This window comes from Mustela nigripes, chromosome 15 (genome assembly GCF_022355385.1).
Source record: "Mustela nigripes isolate SB6536 chromosome 15, MUSNIG.SB6536, whole genome shotgun sequence".
Taxonomy (NCBI): domain Eukaryota; kingdom Metazoa; phylum Chordata; class Mammalia; order Carnivora; family Mustelidae; genus Mustela; species Mustela nigripes.
Genome location: NC_081571.1, coordinates 65763274 through 65778753, shown reverse-complemented (window position 1 = coordinate 65778753; position 15480 = coordinate 65763274). Strand labels below are relative to the sequence as shown.

At 33.2% G+C, this 15480-nt stretch overlaps 1 long non-coding RNA gene across 3 annotated transcripts in view; it reads left to right on the top strand.

The window, feature by feature from the left end:
* LOC132002501 (uncharacterized) overlaps window positions 1–14656 on the top strand; it is a 118091-nt gene extending 103435 nt beyond the window's left edge. For all 3 annotated transcript variants that reach the window (XR_009399921.1, XR_009399924.1, XR_009399919.1), the window contains one exon: window positions 13559–14656. This is a non-coding gene — a long non-coding RNA (uncharacterized LOC132002501). The remainder of the gene's footprint in view (window positions 1–13558) is intronic.
* The last annotated feature ends 824 nt before the right edge of the window (window positions 14657–15480 follow it).

Here is a 15480-nt window from a genome sequence, read left to right as displayed (position 1 = left end):
GCAGCCTCATTAAATATCAGTCACACCTGTTTACACAGTTCTTCAAATAGAACCTGTCAGCATCTGGAGAGAAAATATGTCATACAGTACTGATAAAACAGAGACTGTTACTTAAGCATTGCTTAATCTAAGAAGGTTTTTACTTCCAAAGGATAATGTGGCTCTTCTCTAGCTGATTGTCATAAATCAACTTATTGCCCTTCTCTGTAAGAACATTTTAACACTGTGTTCCAAGCAGCAAGCTAGTCCTCCCGATGCATGAAGGCAAGTCAGGAGAAGTACAGCTTCCCAGGAGAATTCAAGGAAGATAACCAGGTGTCAAAGTAAAAATTGCACAGGTCCATGCTAAACAGGTGAAGACTCTTCAAGACTATTGCAATAAGGAAAAGAGTAGGAAATGGACTCCTTGAATCGGAGGGTTAGAGAGTTTTTAATAGCTGAGGTGGAGGTAGTGATGGAGTCCTAGTCTCCCATAGTCCAGTCACAGACCTCTGTTTGCTAATTGGCTTTACGCAAAGGAAAAGTAAATTCTGTTATCTTTATGACCAGAGGTAGTTTTACAACTTGGACCAAGGTACCCACTGAAGATAGGCTCCTACTTTCCCAAGAAACAGAACAAGGGATGTTATGACATGGGTCATTTCTCAACAAAATTATCTTTTTTCTGTCTTTGCAATTTCACCGTATGAATCAGAGGTTACTCCTTTCCCCGCGTACAAAATCTTCCCTGCTTCTCTTAGAACTTCTTCCCACACTTTTGTTATAGTTTCTTATAATGTCAACGCTATGGTCTAAGGGTTTATGTCCTCCTAAAGTTCATATGTTGAAATCCTGACTCCAAGAGTGGTGGTATTAGTAGTGGGGCTCTTGAGAAAAGATTAGATCTTGAGGGTGGAGTCCAAATGCATGGGATTGATGCACTTATAAGAGAGAAACTACAAAGCTCTCTACTGCCTTCAACCATATAAGAATACAAAAAAAAAAGTCTATGACCCAGAAGAGGGCCCTCGCCTGACCATTCCAATGCCATGATTTCAGACTTCCAGTCCCTAGAACAGTTAGAAATAAATTTCTGTTGTTTGTAATCCACCCAGTGTGTGGTGTTTTGTTTTAGCTGTGCAAAGAGACCAAGACAGTCAGTGGTGATATACAACCTACACTTCCTTAGCTCTGACTGAGCTATGATTCTTTCTTACTAATATGATATAAAAACCTGCAGCTCAAAAGTGAGCTAGGAAGAAAATACTGCAGAGGTGTGGAGGTTTAGACCACAGCTTGAAACCTAAACTATACATAGTAAGAGCTATTTAGGAGTTGCTTTAATAAACCAATTTTGTGCTACCTTGATCTGCATAGGAAGATTCATTAATCTGTAACTGGGACAGGTCATATCTTTCATACTACAGCAGGAAGCATAATGAACTGGGTAAAGAGATATTGGAATTTGAGGACATACTATTTCGTAAGTATTACCACATATATACTTTGTTTTTGTACTGAGTTCACTCTGGTACAAATGTGCTTTAATGTTAATTCAGCAAACCAAAAGAGAAGCACTCTATCATACATATTTTTTTGTTCTCAAGCCATGCACACACACACACACACACACACACACACACACAGCACAGTCACTCACACAGGCACATACATATGCAGAAAACTTATATTGAATATCTCATAGGTGCCATAATTGCTTTCCTTTTTTATCAAATTCTTGCTTATATACATAAAAAAACACATTTAATGTGTAAATTCTTTGAGTTTTGACAAAAGCAGCACCTTGTAACCTGTACTTCTTCCAAGATAAAAGACATTTTCATCACTCAGAAAGTCCTCTCAAGCCCGTTTTCAGTCACTACGCTCCTAGAGAGGCAACCTCTATACAAATCTCTATCACCACAGATTGGATTAGTGTTGCTTGCTTCAGAAATGCATGTAAACGAAATCATGCACTTTGTACTCTTATGGGTCTGGCTTTTTACCCTCAATATAATGTTTTTGAGTTTTAACAATGCTGTTTAATAGTAGTTTGTACAGATATATTCTGAAATTGTTTGTCTATTCTCCTGTTTATGGTAATTCTCCTGTTACAGATTATCTCTAGTTTATAACTATTGTAAATGAAACTGCTGTGAATACTTTCATGAGTTTTTGGGTAAAGCTTTTACTTCCTTTGGGTTTATATTTGTGTAAAGAATGGTTTAATTGTAGAATAGGTGTTTGTTTATAAGAAATTACACGAAGTTTTCAGCAGTGGTCATGCTATTGTACAAATCTGCCAACAATGTGTGAGTTTTTGATGTCCCACAACCTTACCAATATTGGGTGTGTTTAATATATTTTTTTGTTTTTTTTTGTTTAATATTTTTAAGTTTAGCCATTCTATTGTTTAAATTTAATTAATTTAATTTTTTCAGAGTTCCAAAATTCATTGCTTATGCACCACACCTAGTGCTCCATGCAATACGTGCCCTCCATAATACCTACCATCAGGGTCATTCCACCCATCATCCACCTCCCCTCCAAAATCCTCAGTTTGTTTTTCAGGGTCCATAGCTATCTCCCCCTCCGATTTTCCCCCATTCACTTCTCATTTCCATCTCCCTATGTCTTCCGTGTTATCCCTTATGTTTCATAAGTGAAACTCTGATAATTTACTCTCTCTGCTTGACTTATTTCACTCAGCATGATCTCTTCCAGTCCTGTCTATGTTGATACAAAAGTTGGGTATTCATCCTTTCTGATGGAGGCATAATACTCCACTATATATATGGACCATATCTTCTTTATCTATTCATCCATTGAAGGACATCTTGGTTCTTTCCACAGTTTGATGACTGTAGCCATTGCTACTATGAACATTGGAGTAGAGATAGCCCTTCTTTTTAATACATCTGTATCATTGGGGTAAATACCCAATAGTGTAATTGCAAGGTCATAGGGTAGTTCTATTTTTAATTTCTTAAGGAATCTCCACACTGTTTTCCAAAGTGGCTGCACCAACTTGTATTCCCACCAACAGTGTAAGAGGGTTCCCCTTTCTCCACATCCTCTCCAACACTTGTTTTTACTGTCTTGTTGATTTTGGTCATTCTTACTGGTGTAAGGTGGTATCTTAATGTGGGTTTGATTTGAATCTCCCTGATGGCTAATGATGATGAACATTTTTTCATGCGTCTGTTAGCCATTTGTATGTCTTCTTTGGAGAAGTGTCTGTTCATGTCTTCTGCCCATTTTTTGACATGATTATCTGTTTTGTGTGTGTTGAATTTGAGGAGTTCTTTAAAGATTTTGGATGTCACTCTTTGTCTGTAGTGTCATTTGTGAATATATTCTCCCATTCTGTGGGTTGCCTCTTTGTTTTGTTGACTGTTTCCTTTGCTGTGCAGAAGCTTTTGATCTAAATGAAGTCCCAAAAGTTCATTTTTGCTTTTGTTTCCTTTGCCTTTGGAGACGTGTCTTGAAAGAAGTTGCTGTGGCTGATATCAAAGAGGTTACTGCCTATGTTCTCCTCTAGGCTTTTGATAGATTCCTTCCTCATGTTGAGGTCTTTTATACAAATTAAGCCAACCCCACACATAAGAAGGGAAATAATAAAGATTAGAGCAGAGATCAATGAGATAGAAACTAGAGATACAGTAGAACACATAAACTAAACTAGAAGCTGGTTTTTTGAAAGAATCAATAAGGCTGATAAACCATTGGCCAAACTAATCCAAAAGAAAAGAGAGAGGACACAAATTAATAAAATTATGAATGAAAAGGGATAGATCACGACTGACACCAAGGAAGTAGAAACAATCATCAGACATTATTAAACTTAAATGCCAATAAGTTAAGCAACCTAGATGAAATGGATGCATTCCTGGAAACCTATAAACTTCCAAAACTGAATCAGAAAGAAATTGACAACCTGAATAAACCAATATCTAGTAACTGGATTGAAGCAGTGATTAAAAAAAAAAAAAAAAAAAAAAAAACCTCCCAAAAAGCAAGAGCCCAGGACTTGGCAGATTCCCTGGAGAATTCTACCAAACATTCAAAGAAGAAATAATACCTATTCTTCCAAAGCTAGTTCAAAAAATAGAAGCAGAATGAAAACTTCCAGACTCTTTCTATGAAGCCACCATTACCCCGATCCCCAAATCAGGCAAAAACCCCATCAAAAGGGAGAATTTCTGACCAATAGCCCTGATGAATATAGATGCCAAGACTCTCAACAATATCCGAGCAATTAGGGTCCAACAGTACATTAAAAAGATTATACACCATGACCAGGTGTGATTTATCCATGGATGCAAGTGTGGTTCAACGTTCACAAATCAATCAATGTGATAGAACAAATCAATAAGGGAAGAGAGAAGAACCACATGGTCCTCTCAGTTGAGGCAAAAAAAGTACTTGACAAGATACAGCATCCATTCCTGATTAAAACGATTCAGAGTATAGGGATAGAGGGAATATACATCAATTTCATAAAACCTATCTATGAAAAACTCACAGCGAATATCATCCTCAATGGGGAAAAGCTGACAGCATTCCCTTTGAGATCAAGAACATGAAAAGGATGTCCACTCTCACCACTGTTTTTCAACATTATACTAGAAGTCCTAGCAACAACAATTAGACAACAAAAGGAAATAAAAGGTATTCAGATTGGCAAAGAAGAAGTCAAACTCTCTCTTTCACAGACGACATGATACTTTATATGGAAAACCCAAAAGACCCCACCCCCAAACTCCTAGAACTCACAGAGCAATTCAGTAACACAGCAGAATACAAAATCAATGTACAGAAATCAGCTGCTTTCTTATACACTAACAATGAAAATACAGAAAGGGAAATTAGAGAATCGATTCCATTTACTATAGCACCAAAAACCATAAGGTACCTGGGAGTAAACCTAACCAAAGAGGTAAAGGATTTGTACTCGAGGAACTATAGAACACTTACGAAAGAAATTGAAGAAGACACAAAAAGATCTGAAGAATAAACATTGTTAAAATGTCTGTACTGCCCAGAGAAATCTATACTTTCAATGCCATCCTGATCAAAATTCCACTGGCATTTTCCAAAGAGCTGGAACAAACAATCCTAAAATTTGTATGGAACCAGAAAAGACCCTGAATTGCTAAGGAAATGTTGAAAAAGAAAAACAAAACTGGGGTATCACGTTGCCTGAATTCAAGCCTTACTACAAAGCTGTGATCACCAAGACAGCAAGGTGCTGGCACAAAAACAGACATACGGGCCAATGGAATAGAGTAGAGAGCCCACATATGGACCCTCAACTCGATGGTCAAATAATCTTCAACAAAGCAGGGGAAAATAACCAGTGGAAAAAAGACAGTCACTTCAATAAATGGTGCTGGGAAAATTGGACAGCTATGTGTAGAAGAATGAATTTCGACCATTCTCTTACACCATACACAAAGATAAACTCAAAATGGATTAAAGTTTAGTCATTCTATGGAGTAGTATTGGGATTTGATTTTATAGTTCCCTAATTAATGATGCTGAGAAATGTTTCATGTGTTTATCACACATATTTATGTCTCTTTTTGAATTGTGTGTTCAAATTCTGTTTTCTTTTTTTTTTTTTTTTTTGTCTATTTCATTGGGTTGTTTTTCTTCTTGTTATATTGACTCCTAGGAATGCTCACTATATATTCTGTGTAAAAGTCTTGTCAGAAACATGTACTACAACTATGCCCCACCACTATGGCTCACCCATTCATTATTCTAAGCATCTTTGACAGACAAAAATTCTTAATTTTGATGAAGTCCAGTTTTTTTTTTTAAGATTTTATTTATTTATTTGACAGAAAGAGATCACAAGCAGGCAGAGAGGCAGGCAGAGAGAGAGGAGGAAGCAGGCTCCCTGCTGAGCATAGAGTCCGATGCGGGCCTTAATCCCAGGACCCTGAGATCATGACCTGAGCCGAAGGCAGTGGCTTAACCCACTGAGCCACCAAGGCGCCCGAAGTCCAGTTTTTAATAGTACTTTTATTTATGTTTATTATGTTATTAAGTAAATTTTAAGATTTCCCCCTTATATAAGATTCCCTTATATAAATATAGGATATTTATGATTATTATGTTATTAAGTAAATTTTAAGGTATATATACAGTTATTACAGCATTATTTGATGGAGAAAAGACAATTTTCTAATTCCAAGCCAGTATGATCTTTACATGTAGAAGAAAAGCATGGATCAATAAAATAGAATAGCATCTAGAAGTAGAATCTTACATATACGATCAATTATAACTTTCAGCAAACAAGTCAAAGTGGTAAAATGGAGAAATAATAATACTTTTAAGGAAATGTTAATAGAAAAATTGAACATTTCCTTGAAAAGTGTACTTCAAACCTTACCTTGCACCATGTACAAAATCAGTTTTGAATTTGACTGTAGATCAAGATTTTAGTTTGGTATAAAATTCAAGGAATCAACAACAAAAACAAAAATCCCTGTGATCTTAGTTTAAGCAGTTTTAAAAAGCACAAACATTAAAAGCAAAATTGATAAATTGAGCTTCATCCAAATTGAAAACTCTGTTTTTTAATAGAAAGTGTTAACAAAATAAAAAGATAAGTTATACACTGGGAGAAAATAATGCAATATACAAGTTTGATAAAGTGCTTCTATCCAGAACATGTACAGAGCTCTTATCATTCAATGATGGGACAAACAGAATAATATTGGGCAAAATATTTGAACAGTAACCAAGTAAGAGGTGTAAATCCAAATCATCACATGAATAGATACATAATATTATCAATTAGCCACTTTGGCCGTTTCTTAGAGGTACACCTATACTTACCATACCCAGAAATCCCATTCTTAGATATTTATTTACTGAAGATAATTGAAAGTATATGTCATGCAAAGACTGTATTTAAATATTTATAAAAGATTTACTTATAATTTACAAAAATTGAGAACAATCCAAATGTCCATCTACTAGTGAATGAGTAGGCAAACTGCAGGGGAATAAAAAGCAATATAAAGAAATGAACCTTGATACAAGAAAATGGATGAATCCCAAAAGAATTATGTTGAGTGAAGTAAACCATTTACTGTTGTTACAGATGGTATGATTCTATCTGTAAAACTCTGTAGGGAAGATAAAGGTATAAATCACATAATTCGTTGCCAGGGCTAGATACTAGAGGAGATTAACCAAGAAGTGGCATGAAGAAATCTTCTGGAGTGATGGACAGATTCTTTTTTTTTTTTTTTTTAAGATGTATTTATTTTAGGGAGAGAAAGAGAGAACATGCATGCATGCACGGGGAGAGGCAGAGGAAGAGGGTGAGAATGAATCTCAAGCAGACTCCGTGCTAAGTGTGGAACCCTAGGGAGGGCTCTATTCCAGGACCCTGAGATCATGACCTGAGCCAAAGTTGAGTAAGATGCTTAATTGCGTCTGAGCCACCCAGCAGCCCCATGATGGACACATTTTATAACTTGGCTGTGGTAGTGTTTACACAAACACATTCATTTATATATAACATACACTTGAAAATGATGGGCTTTACTGTAGGTAAATTATACCTTCAATGAATCGAACTTCAAAAAATCAATTGATTTTATAAGTGAGTTGTATTTTTAGGCTTTTTTATTTGGTAACATTGAACTAAATTTCTTCCTGATACCAATATCATAGTTTTTTTTTAATGTGGTGCCTTGATATTAAATCTTGAAAATAGATATTTTAAATCCATTAAAATTGTCCTATTTTCAAGATTGCATTAGCTATTCTAGGTCCTTGGATTTTCTATATAAATTTTTGAATCAGTTGTCAAATTCCTTTAAGAAAAAAACAACCATTATTTTGACTGGAATTTTGCTGAATTTAGAGATTGAATTAGGGAAAACTGTTGTCTTTAACACATTGAATCTCCCTAACCATAATTTACTTTCTCTCAATAGATTCTGTAGTATTTTCCATTACATAATCATGTCATTTGTGAATATAAAGTTTTATTTTTCCTATGTGACTTTTAATAACTATAACTATAAATGTTATATAAATATATATGTAATATATATATAGTTATAGTTATAAGTAATTATATATATAGTTATACATATATGACTATATTTAAAATATATAGTTCTAAAAACTATATTTACAGTTTTTATAAACTATATTTTATAAATTATATTTATAGTTATAAAACTATATTTAAAATAGTTATAGTTATAAATATATATACTTATATTTATATATAAATTTAATATATATTTATAGTTATATATAACTATAAATATATAAAATAAATACTGTAAATATTAGCAATAAATATTGACTACAAATAATGGCAAAGGATATCCTTGTTCTATGTTTAACATTAAGGAAAATAAATGTATTCATTCTATCACCATTAAATGTGATAGGTAACTTCAGTTTCCCATACATTTGTTTTTTGGCTGGGGTAGTTAAAAATTAGTCTTTTTATTTTGTTTTACTTTTTTAGTTTTATTGAGAAATAATTGATATATACCACTGTATCTGTTTGATGATGTTGATTTTATTTGCATATATTATGAAAGGATTACCACACTAGATTTAGCCAACACTCATTTTCTGGTATGGATACAATACAAAGAAAAGAAAGGGAAAACGAGAAAAAAGTTCTCCTTGTGATGAGAAGTCAGGATTTATTCTCTTAACAACTTTCTTATCTGTCATACAGCAGTGTTAGCTACAGTCATCATGTTGTAAATTACATCTCCAGTACTTATTTATCTTATACCTGGAATTTTGTGCCTTTTGGCCACCTTCTTCTAATTCCCCCTCTTCTTCCCCTTCGTTTCAGGTAGCCACAAGTTGATCTCTAAATCTCTGAGTTTGTTTAGTGTGCATGTGTTGTTGTTGCTGCTTGATTACACATGTGAGATCCTATAGTATTTGTCTTTGTCTGACTTATTTTACTTAGTGGAATGCCTTTAAGGTCCATCCATGCTATTGAGGATGATATATTTCCTCATTTTTTTGTGGCTAAATAGTATTTCATTGTATATCTATGCTACAACTTCTTTAACTGTTCATTCATGGAAGGTCACTTAAGTTGTTTCTATGACTTGTCTACTATAAATAATGCTGCTATGAACATGTGGTGAAGATAATCTTTTTGAGTTGGTGTTTTTGTTTCCTTTGGATATATTCCCAGAAGTGGAAATTCCTTTATCAGAATAGAACATAGTTTTTCTATTGCAATTTGCTGAATTTTTTTATTTCTTTTCTCATCAATGTCATTTGCATCGATTGCAATGATTAGATTATGTTTATGCTTTACTCAATTAATATAATGAATTACATTGTTTTTAAATATTAAATTAACCTTGTATTCCCTAGGTAAATACTACTTGTTCAAACGTGTTATTATGATTATGATTTACTGAATTCAATTTGCCAGTATTTTTCTGAGCACTTTCTTGCATCTCTATCTTTGAAAAGTATTCATCTACAATTTTTATTTCTAATTTCCCTCTCTAATTCAGAAGCAGGCTTATACAGTTCTTACAAAATTTTAGTAATTCTTTTAAGGAATTGCTCATTTCAACAAATAGTAAAATTAATTTCTATGAAATTGTTACTCCTTTGATTATTTTAAAAACTGTGAGATGTCAAGTGACACCTCGTGTTTCATTCACAAAAATTTGTAATCTATGCTTTCTCTACCTCTAAATCAGATCAGCTTAGAATTTACAAAACTTACAGACTTTTAAAAAGATTTTATTTATTTATTTGACGGACAGAGAGTGTGAGAGAGAGAGATAGCAAGAGTGGGGGAGGAATGGAGGGAGGGGAGTAAGAGGGGGCAAGAATCTCAAGCAGGCCCTGCACAGAGCCCAATGTGGGGTCAGTCTCAGGACCCTGAGACCATAATCTGAGCTGAAACTAAGAAGGTGGATGCTCAACTGACTGCGCCACCAGGTGCCCCAATTTATAGACATTTTTAAAGCAGTTTTTTCTTTTCTCTTTTGTTTTTCCCCTTTTAATTTTCTTGATTTCTGTTCTTTACTATTTTGTTTCTTCTACTCTAAATTTAATTTGCTCCTATTTTTCTATCTACTTAAGGTAGTATCTTAGATCATTGATTTTAAATATTCTTTATTATTTATTATGAATATGTACACTGATAATTTTCCTGTAAGCACTATCTTCACTGCATTCTAAAAATTCATATTTTTATTATTACCCAGTTTGAAATATTTTGTTTTTCATTTAAGGCTTTTTGACTTATTATTTATTTAGAAGTGGGATTATTAGTTGTCACATTATTTTCAGATTTTGTAGATTTTGTTTTGTTTGTAATTCAACTCATAACTGGCTGATGTAGCACACTGCAAAAAAATCTATTATTATATGTTTCAGATATTTACATAGCCTTACTGATGTATTGTCTACTTGTCTTAACACTCGCTGGTAGCTGTTAATATATCAACTTATGACATCAATTTCTCTGTTTCTTCCTTTGATTCTGCCAAACTTCAGGTGTTTTCAAGCTGTCATTAAATATTTAACATTGCCTTTTTAATTGACTCTTTTTATCTATATGAAGTGTTTCTTTCTCTCTTTCTTTCTCTCTCCCTCCCTTTCTTTTGTTTCTTTTCTCTGTTCTGTATATAGATATAGATATAGACAGATATAGTTGTTGCAGCTTTGTTATTTTTGCTAACTGTAACCTTTTTCTCTCATAATATTAACATGTGATATATGTTCCTTTAGAGCATGGCTACTTTACACAATGTATTTGTTATTTGTTTTATTTTCAAATCTGGCAATCCCTGACTTATAACTGAGGGCTTTAGACCATTTACATTAAGTTAGTATTTGTAATTTATGAGTTTTGTTGATCATCTAGCTTTTTGCATTGTTCCTTTTGTTTTGTTTTATACATTTCCTGCCTTCATAATAAAACAATTTTTTTTCATTTATCTGTTTTATTACTTTAATTGTTTTTTACTAATAAACGTCTGAATTCTCAGTTATTAATTTTGCTGTATATTTACCATTTTTGTTATTCTTCACTATTTCATGCATGTCCCTGTTTTTATCTAGCATTATTTCCTTTGATTTAAAGAAGTTTCTTTTGAAGCTTTTATTTATAGGAATAAAACATAGTTATTTGCTGTCCATTTTTTAAATGATTTTATTCTCTATACTTATAGGTTACAAAGTTTCATTTCATTTTTATTTCACCCCACTAAAGAATTACTCCTTTTTTCTGTTCATTTTTCTAGTTTGCTGTTATTCTTCTCTTGGATGACCAGTCTGTATCTTTTTTCTCTGGCTATTTTTATGATTTTATTTTACCTCTTCACCAACTTCATTATGCTGTTCAAAGATATGGTTGCCTTTTGTTTTGTTTTGTTTTGTTTTTTTGTACTTATGGAATGTTTTGTGTGTGTGTGTGTGTTTAGTTTTTGTTTTTTGTTGTTTTGCTTCTTAGTTTTGTTGCTTGATATTTTCATCAAAATTATAGTCACTACTTATAAATTATCTGTTCCATTCTCAATTTTATCTCCTTCTGAAATTCTAGGTAAATACATATCATACTGTTTAATGTAGGCAAACATATCACTAAAGACTCCATGCATTTATTTTTCTGTCTTTTATCTGTGTTTCAGTTTAGTTTCTATTTGAATTGTTTCCATCTTCATTGATCTTTGTTTTTCAATGTTCATTCTTACAATAAAGATGTCTTGTGAACTTTTTCTTTTCTAATATTCTACTTCTAATTTCTAGCATTTTGATTTGATATTCTTCTCTTCTTTTTCTGTTGGGAATCTCTCAGTCTTTTCATTCATTATGTTCATTTGTTTTAACTTTTGAGCACATTTATAACTACTATTAATAAGCCCTTGTTTGATAATTATAACATCTGGTTTATCTTTGGGTTTATGGTTATTGACTCACCTTTCTCAGGCTTATGTTTCATGTATTTGTAATTTTTACACACCTGGTAATTTTTGAAATAGTGGGTATTGTGCATACAATGTTATTAAGTCTGTTTGCTTATACCATTCTTTAGATAGTGTTGAAGTTTGTTGTGCTGAGTAGTTATTTATTTACCAGTGAGCTTGATATTATTGAGGTATGGCTTTAGAATTTGTTAGTTCACATCTTATATAGATGTTATTCTGTGGGTAAATTGAGGCTTCATTTCTCTGGAGATCTTTTCTAAATATTCAGCAAGTTTCCTTCAGTGTGGTTGGCTGGAACTACAGTACACGCTAGCACTGAAATTTCTATGTCATCTCTGACAACTCTTGATGCCCAGTTGTTCTTTGATCCTAACTTAACAGAATCTTATCACATGCATGTAAGGCTTATCATTTAATCACAGTTTCAAGGAAACTCTTCCCAGCTTTCTGGAATTCCTTATCTATACAGCTTTCCCCTCCAGCCACATCCATAGACAACTCTGATCTGGATTTCCTCCATCCAGTGGGAACATTGCTTTTTGTTTGGGCTTGATCTTTCTTTGTCATGTTTTGGAAATTGCCCCCTTTTGGAATTACATAATGAATATGAAGTTTGCCTTACTTCTTTTTGTTACATAAAGCTTCACACCCCTGATGTGTTCAGTACCTTAAAATATTAGTTCATATATATTTTGCTATTCTCTATTTATGTTAGGAGGCTAAGTCAGAAATGGGTATTCATGACCAAAACTCAGTGTGTTATCTTTTATTTAATCTTTACATTGCATCTCCTTTTTATAGCAGAAATATTTCTAAGAAAGAAGTTATGTGAGAGGGCTAGTCAATAAACTAGTCTATCTGATTCCCAAACTCAGAAGCCTAACTTTTTGTAAGGTTGATTTTAGTTTTGTTTTTTTTTTTTTAACTGTAGTTATGATTCAGAAACTGTTCTCATATATTTTTTAAACATTCCTTTTCGAATGAATGAGGTAATATGTTCAGATTCAGCATAAAATGGGCCACTTAAAGTGCAGTGTGTTATCACGGTAATTATTTTCATAACCTTCTTTCTCTGAATCAAGAACTAAATAAAGGTGCCACATAAACATAGGCTGCATTGTGTTTACTTGCTTATGTGTCTGGTCTTGCTGTGGGATTATCCCTTAATTACAAGTTTAGCCTTGGCAGCCAAGATGAATATGAAATCATGTTAAACTCCAATCTGCCATTTCCCTTGTTCTTTTGCCAGTTAGGGTAGTTCTAATTGGGAAATAAATTTAAAATGCCTTCATGCAGATACCTTGTTGGAATAATTGCTGTATATGCAAAATTTACAAAAAGATAAGTGATGCCAAGGAGCTAAAAGAAAATTAAGTAATTCATGTTATGAGACTTCAGAATTAGAAATGAGATGGCTTTTTTTTTTTTTTTAAGCATTCATTATGCTTTGGTCAAAACTACATGGATGGCAGTCAGATTTTGACAAACACCAATATTTTGAATTATGATCAAAGGTGCATATTATATGAATCCTTCCTTGAACATACACAAAAGTTGATGATAATTTTTCTTCTTTTTTCTTTTTTTTTTTTAATTTATTTATTTGACAGAGAGAGATCACAAGTACGCAGAGAGGCAGGCAGAGAGAGAGGAGGAAGCAGGCTCCCCGCTGAGCAGAGAGCCGGATGCGGGACTCGATCCCAGGACCCTGAGATCATGACCCGAGCCGAAGGCAGCGGCTTAACCCACTGAGCCACCCAGGCGCCCCGATGATAATTTTTCTAATTTTAAGTACAAAAATATCTGGTATCTGCACTTTACAAAGTTCCAGTGAGAGTTTATGCTTTCTACTAACTCATTTTCCAGAGGAATTAGATACATCTTAACATGACACTGAAGACACTGACGTGCTATGTAGCAGTTATTAAATAGTTCTCTTGATTATTTGAAATATAATGTACACATAATGAGGCTGTAAGCATGAAAATAGAAATACTGATTTAATGCTATATGTAATTATATTATTAAAATAATAAAATGGTTTTACACAGAACCTTATAATCAAAATATTTACTTCTACATTGACCTTGTATGGATGTTACTTGTATTTTGTAAGTGTGTTCCTTAAGGAAATCAAAAAGGAAATGAACAAATGGTACATTTGTCCTATGCATCTATACCAAATATCCTCACTGAAGGCCTAATACTTGGCTTCCTATAATACTTAGAATACAGAATGATGGCCAATGTTTAAAAAGTTAAAGAAAATGATAAACCATTGAATTTTAAATTTTTTCTTACTATGCCTATAATCAATAAAGTCCAGAAAGAGTAAATCCCTTGACTAATCTCACCTATTGTGTCCATGTGAGTCATCCTTGTCTACTAATTTGACATGCTTTTCACACATATTGCTGCATGTTCCCATACAATTTTCAGGTGTATTTCTCTTTTTCTCATAAGTGATTCCATTAATCCCCAATGATCTACTGTGTATTCTTAGGGATTTCTAGATTGATTCTTTACCTTTGAAACTTAGTTCAGAGAAACAATAAGTTTGATTGATTTTTTTCCCTACTAAATTTGCTTGATGGTTTATTGAATTGTTCATACTGATTTTTACTTTTGTACAACTTAAAGTAAAGTTATAAGGTCCAAATTCAAAATATGACCTGACGTTTTCTATAATAATTATAATAGGGACAATCATAAAAATGTGGCTTGTATATATTTAAAGTATATTATTATTTCATTAGAAGGATCTTTATAGAATTTACCATTCACTTACTGGTTTGGAACATATGGAAAGAAAAATACTGAGATGTAAAGTTATTTGGATACATTTGAATAGTTTTTCATAGTATTGAATTATTCAAGTTTTCTAATTTTCAATTTAATTTGCAATTATTGTGTACCACTTTTTTGTTTTACAATTTTATTTATTTACTTCGGTCTTGGATTTTAATCTTATCAGTATCAGTGAAGTCTACATCATGTTTCGCACAACAAGATTGGGGAATGCTGTATGCGATTTTCTCTATTCAGGTGCTCACAGTATATATTATTATATTAATAGTTCTGAAAAAAAAATTACAGTAAAGAATTAACTCAACAAGCATTTATCCCAGCGTCTATGGGCTTAATGTGAATAAGTGGTTGCTTTATTTTTTTTTTCATTTTATTTTATTTCTTTTCAGTCTTGCAGAATTCATTGTTTATGAACCACACCCAGTGCTCCATGCAATAAAAGGTTTTTCTGTTGAAGGTATAGTCCCAAGCATCTTCTCTAGATATTGGTAGCCCTTTGGAAAATTTGGAAATCCTTCCCAGATGATCCTCAGGCAGGTGACCTCATGTTGACTTACTTCTGATTGATGAACTTCTTTGACTCACACTGCATCCCTGGCAAGTCCAGTTTCCAATGTTTCCCCACTAAGTTCCAGAGGTATGAGCAAGATTCTCTTTTCCACACAGCACAGAGGATGGTCCCTATCCTTCTCTGCCTGCCTACTCCTCCAGGCTGTCTTTCCCC